The sequence below is a fragment of the Marmota flaviventris genome, chromosome 12 (genome assembly GCF_047511675.1).
Source record: "Marmota flaviventris isolate mMarFla1 chromosome 12, mMarFla1.hap1, whole genome shotgun sequence".
NCBI classification, from domain to species: Eukaryota; Metazoa; Chordata; class Mammalia; order Rodentia; family Sciuridae; genus Marmota; species Marmota flaviventris.
The window spans coordinates 57,981,331-58,001,042 of NC_092509.1; the positions used below are offsets into that span (position 1 = coordinate 57,981,331).

Sequence of the window (19,712 nt, forward strand, 5' to 3'; positions counted from 1 at the left end):
AACCTGTCCCTAAATAAAATATAAAAAAGGGCTGGGGATGTGACTTAGTGGTTAAGTTCAATCCTTGGTGATTGATATATATTTTACTGATAGTAGGTTTTCAATGAGAATTTTAACTATTTAGAGTTTCAGCTTTTTAAAGAACATGTGCAAAATTTATAAGTAATATCAATTTAAGGCTTGTGATATGAATCTAATGTCTTTCTCTATTATTTTGTAAGCTTTAGCTCTTACAATATTTCTTCTGATAGGCCAGAAAGAGGTTTACTTATTTCCTTCCCAATAACTGAGTACAAAAATTCTCATTAAAGGGTTTTACTTCTGTGAACTATTTATGCTATATACCTGTGCTGTTAAATATCATTTCTTTTTAATGATAATTTAATGTTAAATATCATATCATTTTCTGTTTAGTATTTCATGACAGCTGACAATAATTTGAATTCTGCATGGTGGTATTACTTGCCTACTTAGTTCAGTTTTGCTAACATCAGTACTTTTCTAGAGCATAATATACATTTATTTGTCTATTGCCTTATACAAATGAGAGAAAAATAGAAGAAATCAAATGTTAATGATGACACAGTTGGTATAAAGATGAAAGTAATTAAGTATTCCAAAATTGGCAATTCTTCAGTGTCTTAGTCTGTTCTTGCTGCTACAACAAAATACCATAAAATAGTTAACAATAAATTTATTTTTCATAGTTCTAGAGTCTGGGAAGTCCAAAATCAAGGTACCTGAAGATTTGATGTGTGATGAGTGCTGCTGTCTGCATCTAGATGGCACCTTATTGCTGCATCCTCACATGGTGGAAGGCATGAGTTTAGCTAGTTCTCCACATCCCAATTTAAGAGAATTCATCCCATTCTTGAGTGTGAAGGCCTTATAACTTAATCACCTTCCAAAGATCTGACCTATTACCATCACCTAGGGTGACTAGGTTTCAACATAGGACTTTTACAGGACAGGTTCAAACCATAGCATTCACCTCATGGTACCTGGACCCTGTTTGTAAAGGTGATTGTCTGTTTCACACAAGATTCTTTGGTTGATGATCACAGAACCTCAGGTTAGCTTATGAAAAATCCTATTTATATAGCTTATAGTCAATGTGCAGTGGCAGCTCTAGGATATCAGGGATGATCAGAACAGAGCTGATAACTTTTGGTTGAATAGGAGTTATTCTGTCTCTTATTTTTGCTTGGCTTTCTTTTTTATCTCTGCTGTCTTTCTTCACATACTTTCTCTAGATCTCATTCTTCCAGCTTCTTAAATTGAGAGTTAAAGAATGTTTACTGTAATTTTCAGGGAGAAAAATCCTGGGTGGGGGGAACCTGGTAAGAAAGCCTATTTGGACTATTGTCCCTTCTCCAGTCAAATTAGGATACTATTATTAACAACAGATGAGGAGTGGAGAAGGAGCAGTTTTTTAAAGTGAGCGAAGGAATGCTGGAAACAGATCCCGATTATATTTAACTAAGGAGAACAATAGCAAAATTAAGCATAAAATTAAGCCATACAGGAAGCATGTCTAACAGGTGAAGTTTTGTGATGAAAGAAATTCAAGGTTACCCTCTTAGTGATTTTTTAGATTGAAATGACCATAGTGCTTGTTGAGAAATATTGCTTGTAGTACTCGTTTCTTTTGAAAGAAGAAAAGGCTGGAGTTCAACTCTATCTTAAGAAATTTTAAAAAGAAAATTGTTAAAACATTACCTCATTTCATGCAGTCTCTGGTCAGTGTTTATAAAAATCATTTCTGTTTATACTAAATACTGTTTTAGATGTGCCAAGAAAACTAGAATTTGAGATATTAAGAAAATTAGTTTTATCTCTTTTATATTTACTTGTGTTAAGTGATTACTAAACCTTTGTTTTTAAAATAAAGCATTCGTTCCCTAACTAAAGTAACTAAAGATATCGGTAACTAAAGATATCTTTTGACTCTTGGAATGAAAACCCATTTTAAAAATAAGCCTGTTGCTCAGCTCTTACATACTTCCACTTTCATATTCTTTTCAGGAATTGATTATGTATGAAATGCCTGGAATTATGTTTGTAGAGATAATGGAATTTCAAGTATTCCATATCCACCATCAGCTGTCAGTTAAACTAAGGGAGGAGCCAGTTCACATCCCACTACATTAGATGGATTACTCATTGGTTTTGCCACTTACTTGGTGATGAAGTGATAGAGACCATGTGAGATTGTGGTCTGGGAAAAATCAACCCTGGGATGTAATCAAAAGCATCAGGGCCATTGTGGTTACCCAAGCGGCTTGGGGAGGTGATAGGGGAGGATGGGGTGGATTGCAAGTTCAAAGCCAGCCTCAGCAAAAGCAAGATGCTAAGGAACTCAGTGAGATCCTGTGTCTACATAAAATACAAAATCGGGGCTGGGAATGTGACTTAGTGGTTGAGTGCCCCTTAGTTCAATCCCCAATACCAAAAAAAGCATCAGGATCCCGGGATGTTTCTCAGTACCTTAATCTTGGTTTATCTCCTATAGAGTTCAGATGCTAAGGAAATCAGAGTGTCCTTTCATTCTGCAGGAGAGGTCATCTAGCCTCCACTAAATTATGAACCTTTATAATGTTTCAAGTTTCTGGCTGGTTGTGGTGGTGCTTGCAGTAGCATAGGGAGATCCTGTCTTAAAATTTTCGGTCTAAGAGATTTATTAGTGGAGGTATTATTGTATTTTGAATTTACTGGTGAGATTATGGGTCTTTAATCTTTGGTAAAAAGACTGGATAGTTATTTCCTCACTTCTCATTCATCAGGTTAATACAGGTGAGCTAATCTACATAAATGGATTAACTTGAAATATGAGCTTTTGGGGAAGTATTTCACCAGTATTAAGGCAAATAGAAAAGTTAGGGAAAATATTTAGAAAAACAAAGAAACTAATGTACTTTGTTAATTATAGACCAATTACAAAAAAAAATAAGAATTTACTTAACATTAGAAACCTCTAAATCTAAAAAACAAATACAAAAAACATCCCTCTTTATGTTTTTCTCTTAAGCTTATTTTTTTTTAGCGATCTCTTAAATCCTTAGTAAGGACTCTGTGCCTTGAAAGTTTGGTGCTGCTTTTTTTTTTTTTTTTTTAAGTTTTTACAGACTTAGCTGTAATAATAAAGTACTTGTAAAGTTTTAATTTGGATGTTTTTGTGCTTCATGTAGAGAAGCTTCTGTCACCTGGGTGTATACATGGTGAATGCTTTCTTTTGATAAACATTACCACCCCCCCCTTCTGTCTCTACTTTCTCCTTTTGAAATCTATGCTTTGAGTTATTTTCTCAAGTTAATGAGTTGCTGTGGTCCCACAGCTCAAATAAGCTCTCCTTGCATCCTTAAAGCTTGTGAGTAATGCCATTCTGCCATAGTGCTGTGGTTTGAATATGTACCTCACCCCCAGCTTCTTTATATTGAAATCTAACCCCCAAGGTTATGATGATAATAGAGGTGGAACCTTGGTGAAGTGTAAGGCACCACGAATGGAATGTACTTATAAGAAGGCCTGAGCTGGGTGTGGTGCTGCATACCTATAATCCCAGTAACTCTAAAGGCTGAGGCAGGAAGACCACAAGTTCAAAGCCATCCTCAGCAACTTAGTGAGAACCTGTCTCAAAATAAAAAATAAAAAGGGCTAGGAATGTAGCTCAGTGGTAAAGCACCCCTGTGTTTAATCCTCAGTTTTTAAAAAAAGAGGCCTAAAGGAGGTTGTTAGTTTTTTTCCCCTTCCTGCCATGTAAGGATGCATAGAAGGCATCATCTATGAAGAACAAGCCCTCATCAGATACAGTCTACCTGCACTCAACCTTGGACTCTCTCAACCTTTTGATCTATGAACAGTAAATTAATGTATATAAATTACTAAGTCTAGGGCATTTTGTTGTTATTTAAATATTTTAATGTGATTTATACAATTTACCAGTTTTAAATTGTCCCGTTTCTAAGGACTTTTAGAGCTTTGGTGGGGTGTGTGTGGATATATCAGAGTGTGTCTGAATTAAGTGAGACTGAAATTGTGGACTGAGTTTTGAATGGTTCCTTCCTTTTGAAAGTAAATTGTCCTATATCTAAGGACAGTTAGAGCTTTGAGAGGGGGGACCTGGATACATCAGAGTGTGTGTCTTAATTAAGTAAAACTGAAATTGTGAGCTGAGGTCAATAGTGAGTGAGTGTTAAGGTATGTTCAAGTGGGGATGTAGGAAAGTTTGAATTTGTATATGCATAATTTAGGAAAAGCCAGTAGAAAATTTTGACAGGACCCTCATGGTGTATATGTAAACTAATCTGAATGGTTTGATTAAGAGATGGGTATTAAAGATGGAATTCTCCATGGCTATACTGAATCAGAAAGGTGAGAGTGGTTGGTATGAGGGATCACACATCAAGGTTCTAGAATTTGGTAACAGGAAGGTAGTATTATTAATCCTATATTAAAAGATTATATACCAGTTGAAATGGGGTAAGAATTTTCCAGAGATTTGTTTTAATTCAAGACTTATTGTCTGATAGTACATGACTGCAAGGAAGTGGGTTTTCAAAGATTGAAAAGGATTGTCCTATTAAGGAGCTTATGATCTGTTGGTTTGAAGTGAACAAACCTCTGGAAAATAAGATAGGGCTGCTGGAAATAGTAGAGATTGAGCTCCAGTTTTGGTAGTTGTGAGGGAATAAGAATGAATCAAGTATTCCTAGTTAAATGGAAAATTTGTGGGCTTATTAGGAACCTAGGATTTTTTTTTTTTTTTTTGATGTTTAAGAGGAGAAATCAGTAATGATTACATTGAAAAATGCATTCAGAGATCCTAGATCACATCACAGTTTAGTATAGTACCAGCTTTCTGATCAGTTGTTTAGTAGGAGACTAGCACATACCTACCTGTCTGTGGAAATTGTGTCATAATAAAGGTTAAGTTCTCAAGTGAGTATTATTCAGGCCATTTAAAGCATCATATCCTTAAAGTATGTATTATACTGCTAATAAACTGTATAAAATTATTGCTTTGGAGGTGAAAACCTATCAGTTATTGGCAATTTCTTATGGTATATTTAATTATCTCAAGATATTTTTGATGGCTGTAATTTACTAGACAAAACACTAGAACTACAAAATTCACCCGGTAGATATGTGTTAAAAAAAACTTTCTCTGGGATCATCCATTTAGAGTTTCAAAATGGGATGCCTGTGGTGGAAGATTCCCCCTTTCCTTTGATGTTGCTCCTCTTTTCTCCCTTATCTGATTTGGTAAACAAGCATTCTCCTTAGTCCTAAGGTTCTGATGGGCCTTCTCTCTAATAGTTATCATTTCTTTTCCTGTCCCCAAAATAGGACTTAGGGAGTGGGTCACAAAGGGGGAAAATGGGAGTATTTTTGAGTGAGATTTTTCAGACTTTGGGTTTTTAACATAAAAAATGAGTGATAGAAAATATTAAGCATATTGCACATGGTGTAATGTCAAGTGTCATGAAACTCAGTTCTTGTGTATTTTTGTGCACATACTTGTTTGGAGTATGTACAGTGTGTTTATCACTGATCTCAAGAACTTGAGAAATACTGCTTTGAGACACAAAATTATGTAGGTTGAGTATCTCAGGAGTTGAAGGTAAGCCATTGTAGGGTCGTAGAATTTGTACGCAAATGATATAGGCCTTCTATCGTTTCACTGATACCACCAAACTCCTCTAAACTCTGGCTTATGTTCTTCTACCTGCCAGGTAGTGAAATGTACTCTATCATAAGGATAGATTTCTTGTTTTTTTTTTTTTTTAATTCTTGATAGTTATTGGGATGAAGGTAGCTAAGGCACATAGGTGACTTTCTTCTTTTTCATTTCATTGTTGTAGGTAGAATATAAACTTCCTAAGTTGAATTTTTTAAAAATATTTTTTTGGTTGTCAATATACCTTTATTTTATTTGTTTATATGCCATGCTGAGAATTGAACCCAGTGCCTCACACATGCTAGGCAAGCGCTCTACCAATGAGCTACAACCCCAATCCCCTAAGTTGAATTTTTGTGGAGAGATCATTGAGAGTTCATCTGTATTTCAGAGGAAAACTAGAGATTAATGTCTGACAGTAGTTACTCAAGAAACATTTGTGGAATGAGTCCTATCTAGTTGTCTAAGATGAATGATGAAGCAGAAGTGATGGTAGGAACAGAGAGGTGATTATCTTCCTCATTTCTGTGCTATACTGTCTTGGAAGGAGAGATGAAGAGAAAGGAACCCCAAATTGGCAACTGCATGATTTAAAGAAGTCCCCATGGCTTATTTATTTTGTATATAATTTTTAAGAGAGATGGGTAAACTATTCATATAAAGAGCTGCTGGTGGGGATGTTGTTTTATTATTTTTTAGGGATATTGGCCTATGGTTCGCTTTTTCTTTTTCTTCAGTTATTGGAAAATTTGATTGTTAGTAGGGCTGATTGCTTTTAAGGGAGTTGTCATTTCCCTTTAGGGGAATGTTTGGATGAGAATGGAGACCTTGGCAAGGGTAACAGCTGCTAAACAATCTGTTTGGGGATTAGGTGCACCTTAGTCTGTAGTTGAAATCTCCCTCCTAGTTCCTGAAATTATGTTCCTTTGCTTCCAGGATAAATGTTTTTCTGCTCATTCTAGTTACATCAACTTATCGCCTGGGAATGTTTCTGATACCTTTTCTTTTTAAGGGAACTTCCCTGTAAGAGTATTTGACAGTTTATGAAGAAATTAAAAATGTTACTTTTGCCTTTCTTGTTTTTTGCCCAGAATTTATCATAAGTTGGTTGTAGCAGAACATTTGTGTTAAAAATTAATTGTATATTATCTAACTATTTTGGGAATGGTAGAGACTTTCAAGGCCTTCTAACATTTAGGTGGGAGCATCAAACATGACTTCCCATATGGTGTGGTGGAATATGAATTCTAATAACCCGTAGAAGCATTAATAGTAAAAGTTACTTAGCTGGCTGATTCTGATCTTTTTGGGGGCTGGGGGAATGGTACTGGGGATTGAACTCCGGGGCATTCAATCACCGAGCCACATTCCTATCCCTAATTTGCATTTTTTTTTTAGAGACAGGGTCTTATTGAGTTGCTTAGTGCCTTGCTTTTGCTGAGGCTGGCTTTGAACTCATGATCTTCCTGCCTCAGCCTCCTGAGCCACTGGGATTATAGGTATGTTCCAGGGTACCTGGCCTGATTACTAATCTTACTATGGGCTAGTGTGTTGGGATTGCATATATGGATCATACATGTGACCTTTTATGTCTAGAGCTTAGAGAAGAAACTAATTGTCAGTGACCATTGCCCACTTAGCACTGTGTGGCTAGCCTTGAGCATACTAGGCAAGTGTTCTATTACTGAGCTACATTCACAGGCTGTGAATGCCTATTTTAATATTGCAGATAAAAGAATCTGCAATGGGTGCTTTTAATTGGGTATATACTGACCTTTATGTAGGAGATAATGAATCTGAATCCTGAGACAGAATTATAACTCCAGGCTCTATTTAGGCTCGACCTACAAGCTATATTAGGAGTTTTGTTTTGTTTTGTTTTTGTACGTGTGTGTGTGTGAGAGTGTGTGTGTGTGTGTGTGTGTGTGTGATCTAGATGACCTTTGGTGAGCCTGGATGGAAGGGTAATGAACAAGGGTTTCAATGTTCATTTGCTTATTTTCTTATTATTTTATGACTCAAACTTAAATTCAGTTTTAGAATTGATGCCACAGTTATTAGTAAACTACTATATTTCATCTAGCTCTAGGTTGACAGATGGAAATGTCCTGTTCTTTTTGCCCAAGGTTGCTATTGTTGGCCTGAAGCCAGCTGAAGTTTTGGCTCAAACTGCTGAGGGTTATTCAACCTCAATTTAGTGGATGGGCCCAGTTCTCCCAAACATTAGTAAATTTGGAATACTTATGTTTTATTATCCCTTCTAGGGATGTTTAGATTAATTTTGTAGTTCTGATTGGTGATATCATTTTTGATTATTAAACAGCATAGCCAGCTGTTTCATCATAAAAATAATGTTTTCTCTTCCAAAAAAACAAAACCAAAACCAAACAAAACCCCCCAAAACTGAATTCCCAGTTCCCCTCTTTAGTTTTTATGTATGAATGTAATGTATAGTTGTAAACACAGGTTGAGTATTTTTTTATCTGAAATGCTTAGGACCAAAAGTATTTCAGATTTTAGGTTTTTTCTTTTCTTTTGAATTTGGTGTATTTGTATAGACTTTACCACTTGAGCATCTCTAAAACTTGAGTACTATATATGATTATGTACTTGTGAAACTACATTTTACTACAGATCATAGACTGTCTGCTTTTCTATATTGATCTGTAGTAAAACTACGTCTGCTTTTCTAGTATATTCTAATTTGAATATTTTAATTTGAAGGTAACTTGTATGAGTAAAATAAAATTAAATCTATTTAAAATGTTCTCAGCTTTAGTTAATGTTATCATTGTTTCCAATGAATTGTAAAATAATTCTCAGGCCTTTGATGTGACTATTTAAAAATAATACTCAAGATTTCTGTTTGGTGGGGAGAATTGGTATGTGGTGGTAGCATAGAGGTAAGATTGATGATGGAGAAAGTATTTTATGGAATTAGAAATTTGAGACAGGTCTCTAAGCTTCTAAAAGTAGGTAATTGTGATATTGCAATATAATAAGAAGAATAGGTAGGCTTCATGTAATAAGAATGATAGCCAGGTAAAGAGGTCCATGCCTGTAATCCCAGCAATTTGGGAGGCTGAGAATTGGAGGATGGTAAGTTTGAGTTTTGCTTCAGCAACTTAGGGAGACTCATGTCTAAAAATAAAAAATAGTAACTCTGGTAAAATGCCCCCTAGATTCAATCCCTATTACCAAAACAAACAAACAAAAACAACAAAACCTAAAAATCTAAAGTAAACTAATAAAACTATGTATTTGATCTCTGTCCCTGGTTCCTGGCACAGAGCACTTAAAAACTCTTGAACTGCCAAAGTGTTGTCTCTTCGTGTGCTAAAAAGATGACTGATGGCAGGGGGAGCTGGTCACCAGGGGTATCAGCCCATGATTAGGGGATTGGAACTTTCAGCCTCACTTCACACCTCAGGGAGAAGAGAAGCTATGAACTTAAACTCCAGATGGACTGATTACCAGTAGCCAATGATTTAATCAGTTGTGCTTACATAAGAGACCCAAAAGGCAGGGTTTGGAAAGATTCCAGGTGGGTGAACAAGCACGAACTGGTACCGGAGGATGATGTACTCTAACTCCACGGATGTGGAAGCTCTTGCATTCATGACCCTTCCAGACCTGGCCATATATAGGATCTCTTCATGTGACCAGTTGTATCCTTTAAGATATCCTTTGTAATAAATGGGTAAACATAAGTAAAAGTTTTTTCTGAGCTCTTTGAACTATACTGACAAATTAACCAAATACCAGGATGGAAGTGTGGGAATCCTGATTTAGTAGTTTGTTGCCCAGAAACAAGTTCATTTTTTAAATTTGGGACTTGGGATTAGCATCTGAGGTTGGGGACAATCGAGGTAGATAATGTCAGAAGTAATTAAATTATAGGACACTCACTTGGTGTCTAGGAGAAAATCTGGTGTCAAGTATTGAGTGGTATGTGAGAGTAGGAAGAACTTTTGTTTTTTCCTATCTAATAAAATATGCTACAAATTATTCTATAACATTTTTCTTTATTTGGAAGTTTTCATGAGTAAGTTTTTTTCTTTTTGGTTGTTGTTATGGCTGAAAACCAGATCCTTGATTTGTTATTAGGGGATATTCAGCAAATTTAGCTGTTTTCTTTGGCACAAAAAGTGGTATTTGCTGGGGCTGGGTTTGTGGCTCAGTGGTAGAGCACTTGCCTAACATGTGTGAGGCACTGGGTTCTATTCTCAGCACCACATATAAATAAATAAATAAACAAATATTCATCAACAACTAATAAAAATATGAACAAAAAAGTGGTATTTGTCCATTGACCTAGTTATATATTATAATTAAAAATATAAAAGTAATATGTGGTTATGACAGAAAATTTACTAAGGGAAAGTAGAAGGAACAAGTTAATTAATCAAGTATTTATTGCTTAGCCTGACAAACATTTTTACTAGCAAGCACTATTCTCTGGCCTGGGGATATGTAAATAAACAAGGTAAGGGGGTGTGTGTGTGTGTGTGTGTGTGTGTGTGTGTGTGTGAGAGAGAGAGAGAGAGAGAGAGAAAGAGAGTGAGAGAGACAGAGACAGACAGACATTGTCTTAATTGTTTTAGGGGAAAGGGGAAAAGATTTTTAAAAGTTGTTTGAAGTGTTTAGAAGATTAAATGTGTAGTAGGATAAGGTGGGCAACGGGGGCAGGCCTGACTTGGTTGGGGTGATTAGGGAAGGCCTTTCTAAGAAAGTGATGTTTGAGTTAATCCAAAATATGAGGGGCATTCATGTGGAGAGCAGGGGGAAGAGAACTCCAGATGGACGATGTTAGCAATTCTAAAGGCCCTGAGATAAAAATGAGTTTTTTTTTTTTTTTTCAAGGAACACAAAGTGGAAAGAAAATAAATGTCCATACCAGAACCATATTAAACATACTTTGAGTTTTTTTGGATGCATAGTTTGACTTGTGTTTATAGAATTTGTAATTTGCTTTTTCCATACTTCTTTTTTTAAAAATAATTTTTTTAATTGTAAGAGGACACAATACCTTTGTTTTATTTATTTTTATGTAGTGCTGAGAATTGAACCCAGTGCCTCACACATGCTAGGCAAGTGCTCTACCACTGAGCTACAACCCCAGGCCCCATGCCTGCTTCTTAATGTAAACATTTCTGAGTGTTTGCCTTCTGTAGTTTGACATTTTTAGTGTTGGCATTATTAATTTTATTAATGAATTGTGATTTACTTACTCATTCCTGATAGTTTGGCTTTTATGTTTCTTTTTTCTATTATAACTACTTTATTTTAATGAAATTTTTAAAAATTTATTTATTTATTTGTATGTGGTGCTGAGAATCGAACCCAGGCAAGGTGAGGGCTCTACCCCTGAGCCACAATCCCAGCCTCTAATTATTATTTTTTTAAATATATATGTATATTTTTTAGTTTTAGGTGGACACAATATTTTATTTTTATGTGGTGCTGAGGATCAAACCCAGTGCCTCTTGCTTGCTAAGTGAGCACTCTACCACTGAGCCACAATCCCAGCCCCTTAATTTGATGTTGGGTATTGAGTATGTATGCACCACCACTGAAATCTACCACTAACCCACTGTTAAATATTTTAATGAGCTTTGTATCTAAAATTTTTTGTGTTTTATTGTGAGCAAATATATGAATTGTTTAATATTTATTGCCTAAATATTTGGCAAAATGGATTAATTTCAGTTTATGTTGAAGTTAGTGATATATGGAAAAGGTATATATTCTGGCCAGCATTAGGCATTTTCTTTTTAGTTTTGAATTTTGGTAAAGTACAGATAACAGAAAAAAGGTGTTTTCTTTTTTAAAAAATTTGTTCTTTTTAGTTATACATGAGAGTAGAATGTATTTTGACATATCATACATACATGGAGTATAACTTCCATTCTTGTGGTTGTACATGATGTGGAGTTACACTAGTTGTGTACTCATATGAACATAGGAAAGTTATGTCCAATTCATTCTATTGTCTTTCCCATTAAAAATGTGGAAAGCTTCGTGACTTTACATGTCATCCTTGTGCAGGAGCCATGTTAATCTGTTCTTTATCGTTCCAATTTTAGTATATGTGATGCCAAATCGAGCACAGATAACAGAAAATTTACCATGGTAATAATTTTAAAAGTCTACAATAAAGTGTTACTAAGTGTTTTCACGGTGTTGTGCAGTAGTATCTGAACTTTTTCATCACCCTCAATGGAATCCTTACCCATTAAAAAATCAGCTTGCTTTCTTTTCTTCTTTTTTTTTCCTTCAGTGCTGGGATCAAATCCAGGGTTTCACATCCCCAGTCTAAATAGTCAACTTTTTACTCCTTCTTTGCCATCAGTACCTGACAACCACTAATTTACTTTCTGTCTCTATAGTTTTGTGTGTTCTGGACATTTCATATAAATGAAATTGTACAATTTGTGACTTGTGTTTGAGATTTTCAAGATTCATCCTTTTCATAGCAAGCCTAAGTACCTCATTCATTTTTTTTTTAATTTTATTTTTTAGTTGTAGTTGGACCCAATACCTTTGTTTAATTTTTTTTTTTTTTTTTTAAATGTGGTGCTGAGGATCGAACCCAGGGCCTCACACATGCTAGGCGAGCGCTCTGCTGCTGAGCCACAACCCCAGTTCTCATTCTTTTTTTTTTTTTTTAAATATTTTTTAGCTGTAGAGGGACACAATATCTTTATTTTATTTATTTATTTTTATGTGGTGCTGAGGATCGAACCCAGTACTTCACAGATGCTAGGCAAGTGCTCTACCACTGAGTCACTACTCCAGCCCACCTCATTCATTTTTATGGCTCAGTAATATCCATAATGAAATGTCTTACATGTTGATCATTCATTCGTCTTTTGATGGACATTTTGGGTTGTTTTCACTATTTGAGTATTGTGAATTGAGCGGCTTTCAAAATTTATATATGAGTGTTTGAGAACCTGTTTTCAGTTTCTTTGGACATTAACTTGGAATTGTTACTTTACAGAGTAATTTTTAGTTGATTGAGGACCAGCCAACTGGTTTCCCCTTTGCCTATGCCATTTTACATTCCCACCAGCAATTTATCTTCACCAGTGCTTTGTTACTGTGTGTGTGTGTGTGTGTGTGTCTTGTCTTGTCAGCCTCCTGAGTGTGAAGTAGTATCTCATTGTGTTTTGTTTAAAAATTTTGTGTGTGCGCACACGTGCATGTGCTACACATGAAGACAAAGGTCTCATACATGCTAAGCACTCTATCCAGTCCCCTCACTGTGGTTTTTGATTTTCATTTCTCTAATGATGTTGAACATTTTTTTAATGTGCTTATTGACCACTCTTTTTTAAAAAAGCTTGAAATCTCAATATACCCATGTAACTAGCACCTCAGATGAAACATTCAGAAGCAGTTCCCCTCATGCCCTCTTCTTCCATTCATAGTCTCACTAGAATAACCCCTTCTGAATTGCAGTAGTTTGGGTTAGTTTTGCCTGTTTTTGTACTTATATGAATGGAACACTATGTATATATTCTGGATCTGCTTCTTTGAGTTAACATCAAGTTTGTGGCATTCCATCCGTTTTGTTGATTTTATTCCATTGTATGAAGTCTAAGTTTGATGAGTAAACACTTGAGTTAGTTGCAATTTTTGCATATTATAATGTAATAAACATTCCAGTATTTTTTTTTTCTTAAGCATTTGTATGTGGACCAAATACAACTTTTGTAGTTACAAGTGGTTGTGCTAGGTCCAGTTTTAGTGTTATTTTTTACATTGTCACCATTAGAATAAATATTTCCCTTTACCTGATACTTTTTTCTTTTTAATCTTAGTTCTTTTTTGAATGTAGAGAAGTATTAAGCTGTTTTCGTTTTTTCATTTCTTTGGTTATTTTTAAGTTTAGAAAGTGATCTCTCCACCCAGAGTTTTGAAGAAGCAGTCAGTTGTCTGAGCCAAGTATTCTTGGTACAGTTTGGGTATTTCTTATTGAAAATGTATGGGACCAGAGGTATATCAGATTTGGAGGTTTTCAGATTTTGGAATATTTGCATATACTTTACTGGTTGGTTGATCATCCCTAATGTGAATCTTTTTTCTTTCGGGGTGGGGCTTGCTTTGTTTGTTGCCCAGTCTGCCATCAAACTCCTGGGCCCAAGCAACCCTGCCTCAGCGTCCTGACTGGCTGGGACTATAGGCACATAATCCAAATCTTCAGTGCTACAAAATCTGAAACTTTTTGAGTACTGACATAATATTTTAAAAATTTAGGTATACTTGAAAAACAGAATATCTTCTGATCTGGGAATCTTACTGTTGTTTTGTTTCTTGTATACCCAATGTTTTAATAGTAATTATAGAGCTTGCAAATTAATTATAACTTTACAGTGGGTCCTGAATGACTTATTGGGACCAGAATCAATATTTTAATTCTTTGGTCTTTGAGATCTATTAGCCTTCTGTTTCTTCTTAAAATTACTTTCTTAAAATTACAAAATGAGAATTACCTAAGAAAATGAAAATGATAATGCTGCTACTCCAGAGCAAACTACTCTTAGTGTGTACACTTATATTTTTTTGCAGTATCTTTTTTTTATTGATCACAATCTTCTATTTTGTGAACTGTGAATGTTTTCTAGTGAAATATTCTAAAGAATGATTTTTAAAAATTAAGAGCATGATTTTAAATTTTTATTAGGGTAGTATACATGTACGTGAATAAAGTGAAATAGTTCTATAAGGTTTACTTAAAAAAAAAAATGGTTCTTTGAGTTATTCTTTTCTCTTCTAGAATTCTACTTTCCAGAGGAGCCATTGCCAGCTTTTACTTGTCCTTCTGTAGTATTTACAGATAAGATGTGAAAACTAACATCTTTTAACTTGTTTCAATTTTAGATCTCTTTTGATGTCCCATGATGGACAATAGCAATTTGGTTTCTTGACATTGCCCCCACTCCATGAGGCATACTTTTCTTTTCATCTTCTAGATATGGTTATATAACAAGTTTTGGCTAAGGCTTTCATTATTATGATCATACAAAATTCATATCTGAGCCATCCTATATAATATGATTACATTTGGAGACTGTTTTTGTTGTGTCTAAATTTAATGAATCTTTGTGGTCATTTGATTTCATTCATTCATGAACTATTCAGTTTTAAACTCTGATACTGAAGGTTAACACTCCTTTCAGTTTAGTCACACACATCAGGTAATCTTTCAGTTTTATTTTTAGCTTTTATTTTTCTTTAATACTAATAATCTTCTGTTTGAGTGGGGCTGATTGCTTCCTTTCTTTCCTTCTCCCCTCCCCTTCCCTCCTCCTCTCCCCTCCCCTCCCTTCTCTTCCCCTCCCCACTCTTCACCTCCCCTCCCTTCTCTTCCCCTCCCCACTCTTCACCTCCCCTCCCTTCTCTTCCCCTCCCCACTCTTCACCTCCCCTCCCTTCTCTTCCCCTCCCCACTCTTCACCTCCCCTCCCTTCTCTTCCCCTCCCCACTCTTCACCTCCCCTCCCTTCTCTTCCCCTCCCCTCCCTTCTCTTCCCCTCCCCTCTCCTCCAGTCACCTCTGCTCATCTCTCCTTTCCTTTCCCTCCCTTCTGATTGAACCCAGGGGCATTCAACCACTGAGCCACATCCCCAGCCCTTTTTTATATTTTATTTAGAGACAGGATCTTGCTAAAGTTGCTGAGGCTGGCTTTGAACTCCTAATCCTCCTGCCCCAGCCTCCTGAGTCACTGGGATTACAGCCAGAATATTTAAGAGTATCTTTATTAGAGCATACTCTGGGTAGGTAATTGACTATGTTCAGAAGTCAAAATTTGGAAGTTATTTTCCCCTAGAATTTTCAAGGCATTATACTAATTAATGTCTTCTACCAGAATTTCTGCAAAAAATCGGATATAGTCTGATTTTTTAAAAATATTTTTTATTTGTTGATGGACCTTTATTTTTATTTATTTGTATGTGGTGCTGAGAATCGAACCCAGTGCCTCACGCATTGTAGGCAAGCGCGATACTGCTGAGCCACAACCCCAGCCCTAGTCTGATTTTTAATCCTTTGTAAAAAGCCTGTTTTTTCTTTTTCTTTCCGTTCATTCTTTTTCTCTTCTCTTCTCTTCTCTTCTCTCCCCCCCCCCTCTCTTTTTTCTTTTTCTTGAACCTTTAGGATTTTTTCTATTTTGGGGATCTGAAACTTTATAGTTATGTGTCTTAGTAAAAAATTCATTATATTGGTCTCTTGATGGATCCCCCCCCCCCCCTTTTTTTTTTTTGGTGGTGCTGAGGGTTGAATTCAGGGCATTATGCATGCAAGTACTCTACCAACTGAGCTATGTCCCCAGCCTACTTGAAGGACCCCTTTAATCTGGAAACATATGCCCTTCACTGCTTCGAAAGTTGTTAGTTCTTTGGTAATGGACTTTTTTTTTTTTTTTTTTTTTTAATCTTTTTCATTTTGTCCTGTATTTGTTTCTTATTTTCTGACTCCTTTATCAGTCTTAAAAGTTTTACTGTCTTTTTTTTTTTTTAATTTAAAAGCTTTTAAAAATGTCCTTTTACAGATGCATGTCTTTTCCTTTGAGGAATTAATTATGTATATTCTGAAAGTTTTTCTGTTCCCTGCATTATCTGTGTCCATGTCTCATCCCCCACACCTTTCGTCTGATTCCTACCTTTTTTCCCTCAAATGTTGGGTGTTCCTTGTCTGTCTACTCAGATTTAAGATTTTTGGGGGCTTGAGAGATTGAACCCAGTACCTTGCTGCATGCTAAGCAGGTAGTCTATACCCCCCTAATCCTTTATTTTCCTTTAAAAATGAATTACAAGGTCTGTTTTAATCAGCAGGACTTATAGAATGATATTCCTTTTTGAATAGTTTTTCCTTGTGATTCTGGCTTTGAGAGACGCTCAGGTCCTTTTTTTTTTTTTAAAAAAAAAAAAAAAAAAGGCCAGCTGTTTTTTCTGTTTAAGGGGTTTTCCTCCTGAGAAAATAAACCTGACTACTACCAGGCTTCTTGTGGATGAGTTAGGGTGGTGGATAACTGATAGTTACCATACAGTGGCTTAAACTTTCACTCAATTCTCATCATACAAGATGACTTTATTTACAGTGCCTTTAATTCATACTCTCCAGAGTGTAAGACTCAGGGTCTGGTTAGATTGCTTGGGTTAGGGTTAGGGTTAGGGGATCTGGGAGTTTGATGAATGATTCCTTTCTTATATAGTGAATTCAACTAGTTCTTTTTAGCCCCCATTACTGATTCTTGAGTTTTCCACACTCTATAACTCTGCTAGACAGCTTTTGTTTCTCTAGCCTACCAAATCAGTTACCATTAATCCGTCTGTTTTTCAGCTTCTAAAATTGTGTTGCTGTCTATAGTCTGCTGAAGTCTCCCTTTTACATTTTCATTGTTTGTGGTCTCTGCCTTTTAAAATTATTATTTAGTGTCCAACTTATAAGACACACTGTTCCATTCTGCCAAGGAACAGGTGAGCTGTTGTGAAGGAGACCTCTTAGGTCTGTGTGCATGTCGCTCAGCTGCATTACTCAGGACCCTAGTATTTGCTTAGTTATTTTATTGGATTAGTGTGAAAAGTGCTAGTTTTGTGATTTTTGAATGAACTACATAATAACTAACTAGACTATCAGTGCTTATCAACTGATTTATTAAAATATGGCAGTTTTAGTGGATTAATTTTAGGGTTTTTTTGGGGGGGTACTGGGGATTGAACCCAGAGGTGCTTTACCAAGTGAGCTTCATCCCTGATCCTTTGTTTAAATTTTTTGAGGCAGGGTCTCACTAAGTTGCTGAAGCTGGACTTGAATTTATGATAATTGCTTCAGCCTTCTGAGTTGCTGGGATTATAGGATGCATTGCCATGCCTGGCTAGATTTGTTTTCTAGGTTTTTGTGAGAAAATTCTGTTTTGGTGATTATGAATAATCTATCCAAAAGGAGCATTTAAAAAATAAAAAGAAGTAAGTTTTAGTTATTTTTTAAAATTATAATTATTATCTCCTATTAATTGAACAAAATGAGGGTTTTTTTGGGCATTGATCTACATGCATATAATATGCTTTGATCACATCCACTCTTAACTCTGTTCTTTCCCCTTTCCTAACAGCCATTTTCTCCTTTCATGCCCCCTACCCCTTTTCCATATGTGATAGAAAATATGCTAAACTTGTCTTTTCTGAGTTTGATGTATTTTGCTTAACATGATGATCTCTATTAATTTTTTTTCCTGTGAAGGCATGATTGCATTATTTATCACTGAATAATACTCCATTGTGTAGATGCCATGTAGGCTGATTCCGTAACTTGGCTATTGTGAATAGTGCCAGGATAAACATGGATGTGCATGTGTCTCTATTGTACATGGACTTTGATTCCTGTAGGTATATATACCCAGAAGGTGGTATAGCTGGACCATATCGTAGTTGTAATTTTAGTTTTTTGAGAAACCATCAAACTGATTCAATAGTAGCTATACTAGTTTACATTCTCACCAACAGTGTAGAAGGATCCCTTTTTCCCTGCATCCTCTCCAGCATTATTGTTGTTATTTTTATTTTTGTGGCACTGAGGATCAAACCCAGGGCCTTGTGCATTCAAGGCAAGCACTCTACCAACTGAGCTATATCCCCAGCCCCGCTTTTGCTATTTTTTGTTTTCTTGATAATAGCTGTTCTGACTGGGGTGAGAGTGAATCTCAGCGTTGTTTTGATTTGCATTTCCCTGTTGTTGGGCATTTTTTAAATAAAATTATTTGCTATTATTTCTTCTTTTTAAAAAATATTTAATTGATTGATTGATTGATTGATTGAGATGTTGAGGATTGAACCCAGTGCCTCACATGTGCTAGGCAAGTGCTCTGTCACTGAGCCACAGCCACAGCCTCCATTATTTGTTCTTTAAAGAAGTGTTTAATTCATTTGCTCATTTATTTGATTAAAGTGCTTGTTCTTTTGGTGTTAAATTTTCTTTATATATTTTGGATATTAATCCTTTGTCAGATGAATAGCTGGCAGAGATTCTCTGCATTCTGTAGGCTGACTCTTCACTCTGTTAATTGTTTTCCTTTGCTGGGTAGAAGCTTCTTAATTTGAGGTAGTCTCTCTCACTTTATTTTTAAACAATACTAGGGATTGAATTCAGGGCTTCATCTATGCTGCTGAGCTGCACCCCCGGCCCCTTTTTTTAAAAAAAAATTTACTTTGAGACAGGGCCTCACTTAATTGCCCAGTCTGACCTGGAATTTATAATCTTTCTGTCTCAGCCTCCTGAATAGCTGGGATTATAAGTGTGCACTATCACACCTTTTCCCCCTTTTGTAAATTCTTGCTACTGTTTCCTGAGTTGTTGGGATCCCATTTAGGAAATGGTTGCCTGTACCAGTATCTTGAGGTGTTTCATCTGTGTTTTCCCTTAGTAGTTTCATTAGCTTACTCTAATAGAAAATAATGAGGGGAAAAAAAGGCCTTTTTTACATTAAAGTCTTTGATTTTAAGTTGATTTCTGTATATGTTGAGAGGTAGGAATCTAGTTTGTCTTCTACATGGGAATACCCAGTTTTCCCAGCACACTTTGTTGAAGAGGCTTTTTTTTTTTTTTTCCTAAAGAGAGAGAGAAAGAGAGAGAGGAGAATGAGAATGAGAATTTTAATATTTATTTTTCAGTTTTCGGCACACACAACATCTTTGTTTGTATGTGGTGCTGAGGATCGAACCCGGGCCGCATGCATGCCAGGCGAGCGCGCTACCGCTTGAGCCACATCCCCAGCCCGAAGAGGCTGTCTTTAACATATGTTTTTGACTCCTTTGTTGAGAATCAGATGACTGTAGTTGTGTTTATTCCTGAGTATTCTGTTCTCTTCCATTGGTGTATGTGTTTATTTTTAATGCCACTATTGTGTTTTACAGTGTATTTTGAAATGGGGTACTATGATGCCTTCAGGATTCCTCCCTGCCCTGGCGCCTTGGATTGATTTGGTTATTTTGGGGTCTTTTGTTTTTTCATATGAATTCTAAGATTGTTTTTTCT

At 35.9% G+C, this 19,712-nt stretch overlaps 1 protein-coding gene and 1 non-coding gene across 5 annotated transcripts in view; one reads left to right on the top strand and one right to left on the bottom strand.

Annotated features, from left to right (window-relative positions):
- Positions 1-19,712, top strand: part of LOC114107345 (protein enabled homolog) — a 152,140-nt gene that overhangs the window by 23,780 nt on the left and 108,648 nt on the right. The gene's annotated exons all lie outside the window — the stretch shown is intronic.
- LOC114107353 (U6 spliceosomal RNA) lies at positions 11,681-11,787 on the bottom strand. The gene has a single exon (XR_003585327.2). It is a non-coding gene; the product is annotated as a U6 spliceosomal RNA (small nuclear RNA).